This window comes from Dermacentor silvarum, chromosome 3 (assembly GCF_013339745.2).
Source record: "Dermacentor silvarum isolate Dsil-2018 chromosome 3, BIME_Dsil_1.4, whole genome shotgun sequence".
NCBI lineage: Eukaryota > Metazoa > Arthropoda > Arachnida > Ixodida > Ixodidae > Dermacentor > Dermacentor silvarum.
In genome coordinates, this window is record NC_051156.1 from 196,726,427 (window position 1) to 196,732,425 (window position 5,999).

A 5,999-nucleotide genomic window follows, 5' to 3' on the forward strand; every position below is an offset into this window, starting at 1 on the left:
TTCGCTGTTAAATTTTTTAATACAAATATCAGCTATACCCTGTTATGAACCACTCTATTGTGTGCATGCCACGTAAAGAGCGAGCCCCGACCTATACTGTGCTAAACTATGACACTTGAAGGACATACCTAATATTGCTTACGAATTTGTTCGACTAGGGGTCGACCCCACCAAGCCAGCCAGGCGGACCGACCCGGAACGAAGGCCGAGTAGTTGGTCGGATCCCTTCAGGACTCTGGGCTCGCAGGTGACACTTGGAAAAACAACCGTGTCTGTCATTGCTATTAGCATAAGCTTAAAAAGTAAATTATGACCACAATAAATTTGGCTTCCCGATGGTGAAGCACAGGAACTTCAATGAGACACGTATGGCTGCAGCATGGAAGAAGGCTTACATAGGTTTCGTTGTAGTTTGGCTCCCTGAATCCCCATCAAAGAGCACCAAATGGCTTTGAAATGCAAACTATAACTGCTTTTAATGTCGTAGATCGCTGCTAAGTATACTACCGAGGCATCGGTTTTACGGAGAACACATTTATTAAAGAATACGCCGAAATAGCGGAACAGAATTGGCGCCGCGATTGTGAAAGCACTGAACTGGGTCCTAACGTTGTTCTGTATTCGTTTAATTTTTAAGGGTAAACGTAGTCGGCGTCAAGGAAACGCGGCCGGCGTGAGGCCTAGCCGGACAGGTCTGACGTCCGCAGGCACAAAGCGACGAAGAAACGAAGGACTTCTTCCACTGACGACCAACCAAGAACAAACGTTTTGAACTGAACAGACGTCAGTTATGATCGCGTTTCAATTATACCAGTGCGTCAGGATACGAAATCAAGAAGTCTTGAGGAATACTTTGAGGTGCCGTTTCGAAACAACACGTTCTCAAAAGTGTGTTCCATAATGCCTGTAAAATATAAAAATCACAATATAAAAAGCATTATCGCACATCCAATCTCACGATATAAACGTCGACGTTAATGCGATTAGCATTGGAGCAATGTAGAGACACACACTAGTTATATCGCCACCGATGAAACACGTCATATCCGAGGTGTGTATTCAGCTGTGCTCCTTTCGCGCGCGCATTCCTCGGAAACACGCTGCGGTCTTTAGCGGCGCTGCCTGGATGTCCGCGCATGGAGCCTGTCCGAATGCATGTTCAGTGACAGTTGTCCCCATATCTATGACACGCGTTCGATTGCACCCAGTACCAAAAAAAAATTACAGGAGATTGTTTTTGCTAAAGTTAAATATCATTGAGGAGTGGCGCACTCCCTCTGGCACAAAGCCAGTAACCCAAGTTGTCCACAACGAGATTAATTGAAGACAGGCACATACTATGTGACCCAAGTTGGCGTCGAAGGGGTTCAATAAAATTCGGCACGAGCCAAGTCTCTCATACCCAGTTACCCAAGTTGGCGTCAAACAGAATTAATAACCAGTTTAACGACGGGAAACGGTGCACAAATAGACTCCGCTGTTTACTACGCAGATAGGCAAACTGTTGAAGGATACGTCGGCTTTTATTCTTCGATACGTGCGTCAAACTTCGATACATTTTAGACAAGCGGGTTAAATACCTCACCAGCGATACCTTTCTGCATATCGAAACCATTGTCTCAGTGATGTGCGCGTCATACGAGTTGTCTTATTTATGTGAGGCGTAAGGCTCAAATTACATCCGCACGCGGCCGCATACATTTATACGCAGCGTGCCGGTAGCCGTTACTATCACTAAACAGTAAAATAGCTTTTGATCGAGTTTCCCAAGTGATGAGTTAATCGTGCATGCATTGAAGTACACTTGATGTGTGGAGCGTTTAGTTTAAACATTGCATTTGCGAACACGATAACGTCCACCTGTTGTTGATGTTGATGCGTTCGTGCGATTTGATTCAGGACCTCCGCTCTATGCAGGGTGAGCCACTGTACCTGCCACTATGATCTACGATATAGGTCAAACGGTCAATTGTCTGCTCTACGGCTCGATTAACGTTACGACGATAAACAATGCGGCCAGGTAAGGTCCGCTGAGTTTCTTGTTTAATTGACTCGTCCTATACGCGTAACAATATCAACGCTGAAACAACATAGAAATCAAAATGTGGTTCCACACTTGATGTGTGGAACCTTTATTTTAAACATAGCCTGTGCGAACACTATAAGGTCCACCTGTTGTTGATGTTGATGCGTTCGTGCGATTTGATTCAGGACCTCCGCTCCTTGCAGGACTCCCACCAAAGGGGCAGCTGTGTTGTACAACATCGGACAAAACGTCTACTGGTTGATATGGAGCAGTATGAACATCACAACGATCAATGAAGCTTCAAGATAAGGTCCGCTGAGTAGCTACAAGACGAGCACAAAGAAAGCTACTTCCGCCAATATGTTGCGTGGAAAGATGCAAGTGAGAGGCAGTATATACATAAAATAGACAAGCGAATACAAATAACTGACTTAAAAAATCACAGCATATCCACGGGGTAAATGATGATGAGTGGGCGAAGCTCCGGAGGAATTCATCGGATCTCCCGCTTAAGGGGACGCTAGCACAAACGCGTTAGAAACGTGCAGTACTCTCTAGTAAGGGGGAGCGGCCACAGCGTCTTACGCAGCCATTTACACATGCCGGAACGTGCACCGCGTTTGCCGACGCCATCACATGACTGCTGAGAGAGTATACCCCCCGTATTCATAAACGCTCCTCGACTTGAACTTGACTTGCCACCGCTTTGGGCAGTGCGTTCGAAACGCGTTGAAGGTAAGGCGGAGAGGCCACAGCGTCTTACACCAGCTTCTTACACGGGCCGTAACGCGCTAGCACAAACGCGTTAGAAACGCGCTAGAAACGCGGCCTTTCGTTAATGTTGGGTATTTATTGCCATCGTGGTGCGTGTGTCTATGCGCGCTTCGTGGCGTAGTGGTTAGCGCCGCGCGTTCGGAAGCGAGGGGTCCCTGGTTCGATTCCGCGCTACGGACACAACTTTCGGAATTTTTTTTCATAAAACGCCGGAAGCGTTCTCCGGAAGCCGGAAGCTGGATTCCGGAACCGTAAGTGGAAACGGAAGCGGAACCGGAAGTGGAAACGGAAGCTGAAGTCGGCTTCCGGTTATACTATACGTGTACATATATATGTATATATGGGTATACATACATATACGGACACACAACGCCATCTATTGAGCAATTCATAAAACTAGACGTGGTTACCTACTACGACGGGGACGAACGGGTGCCGCTATAAGGAGCTTCGCCCCTAAAAGCGACAGTTAGCGTCAGCTAAAAAGATTGTCACCTTCAATCGCAGTACCTATTGGCCTCTATCTCATCAATGGTGCTGGTCCGTAGCAATATTAGAGAACTTTAGATTAGGGGGACGCAAGCACTAGATGGCCCCAACACTTGCGTCCCCCTTATCTAAAACTCTCGATTAGCGGCTGTATGGAACTTCGGAAATCCGAAAATTTCTATCTGAGGCAGAGCGATCCATCAGATTACTGCTATGTAGTTTGACTGTGATAAAAACACGACAGTTTAAAATAAAACTAATTTTATTTTTGAGCAGAGCTTTCAAAGCCCCGTTTGCGTCTTGCGGGTCCGTCATGCAGGCTCACGCGGTAATCTTGGAGTGACAGTCGACACCAGACATTTTAAATTTAAGTGTCACCAAATGAGTACATGGAATCCGAATATAGGGAAAATGTTTTGCTTTTCTATCATGACACAACCTTTTCTCCTTTATTTTTCAGGAACTCAACCAGTCCCGTTTGGCCGCCTGTGATAATTTTATTGAGTAAGATATACTTTGATACATGTGCTCCCTTGTGTGGTTGACTATGATCAGTGCAAGAAAAGAGCGACCAATAAATTATTAACCCTAATGGTAAGACATGGAAATATATCCGAAGCGAAGTTTCTGTGAAGCGAATATTTAAAGGTTAGACAACTTAATGCGATCGTTCAATTGCGTTAATTTTATCCGACGCAATATGTGTAATGTCATGTTATCTTTGTTTGTTTTTTACAAATGTCACAACACTAATTTCATGCAATTTCTATGTTTATGCACTGGACCACTCGCCAAGCTACGCCGAAACCAAAACACCAAATCACACGAACAGTGTTGTGATTAATGCAACTGTCTCACTCATGAGGATGAAGGCGATGTTAGTTCAATTCTGAAGCTTTACGTGCCAACACCACAATACAATTACGAGGGACGCCGTAGTGCGGGGCTCAGGATTAATTTTACCGCCTGGGGCTCTTTAACGTGCAGCCAATGCACGGTACAGCGGCGTTTTTGCATCTCGCCTCCTACGAAATGCATCCGCTGCGGCGGGATTTGATGCACGCCGTCTAGCTTAGCAACGCGACGCTGAAGCCATATGCCACCACGGGTGCAATCGTGTGGACATTTGTTGGCGGGATTGCGCGTGCTGGCCGTGCCCATGCGCGAGTTTGTTTACGCTCCGACGCTGGCTACCGGCGCGGTGAACCAGGTGAAGCAGTGGGTATACGGGTAGGTTCCTCGTTGGCGTTACATAAGTCTCGCACTTGCGCGGTAAGTCGGACAGACTTTTTCACGCCTGCGGCACTCGTGCAGAGTCAGTCATACCGTATTAACGCCTTTGTCGCGCCTTACGGCGCTCAAGTTATATCGAAGACATCCTGGACTTATGCAAGAAAGTCAACGTGACCATGTCGGAGTCTGATAAGATCAGACTCCGACATGGCGACACAGCGAATAAGAGAGACGCTAGTGGGTCCAGCTCTAGTCTGCCAGACGCTAGTGGGTCCAGCGCTTTTGCTCACAACGGCGCTCGTGCTTGAAAGCCGCCTCGTTTGACTGTCGACGCTGCGCTGCTCCGATCTCTAATAAACCCTTTACAACTAGAACATAAACTTTCATGTTGTACTTTTACTGAAGGTAACTATTTTAGGGATATGTAGAATCAATAACGATATTTGTAGTGCATCAAAGACAGTAATTTCCAAGACGATTTTCGAAGACGATTTGGCTTGTTAGCTTACGTAAAAAATCCCACGTTAAGCAATAACTATGATATCATGAGAAGTTACATGTTGGTAATTGCAGAGAGGATTCACAGATGATTCACGGAGAGGCCCTCTCTGCTCTATCTCTTGTTTCCCTTACACCTTATCACTGTGCTCTGCTCATAATAAAGTATTGCGAAGGTTAAAAAAGTGTGGAATAAATACACATGCATATGGCTGTAAACCACTACTGACCGTGAGTGAAAAGCGCGTAATGGTGAGCGAAGCGGTCACTGCACGCACGTATTTCCCTCGACTGTGCGAGTAATTTAATTTTCCCGTTATTCTAATTCTTGCAAGCATGGTGCTATTGCACGAACGTAAGTATTTCACTTGACTGCGCGAGTAATTTACTTTTCTCGTTACTATTATTGCTTTGTTGCGCCGCATAAAGAAATTAGGTCTTGAAACGGTTTTCATGTGCTAAAGAATTTTCTTCACAGAGCAATTCACATTTCACTTACTACAGATGTGCGTTTGAGTGAACTCTTTGATACTAGATTCATGTTTGCTGCAGTGTCATTTACATGTTAAATAACCGCCTGTGACGTAATAATCGGACATTTGTACAGCCAGATGCAACTTCCTGGAGCTGGTTGTACAAGACTTTTCACAGTGTAACATGATCTTGTTAAATCACAAGTTTGCAGTTTAAACAGAAATTACAGTAAACTGAAAATTTTTTATTGTTTAGGAATGTCACGATTTTGTGAGCCAGAGGCATCTTTACACATCATACGAACCTCCGACCCTTCTGTACCCTGACAACACGGCAAAACGTCTGATCTGCATGCTGCAACAAGGTGTGTACAAAACGGTCACTGTCACTTACACGAGCTGTAGGTTTTGTTGGTAAAATTCATACCTAGCAACTCTCCCGAGTTGCCCGACAAAAGCAGGAGGGCTTTGGTTACCGTTATTGTTACAATTTTTTGTAGACGTCT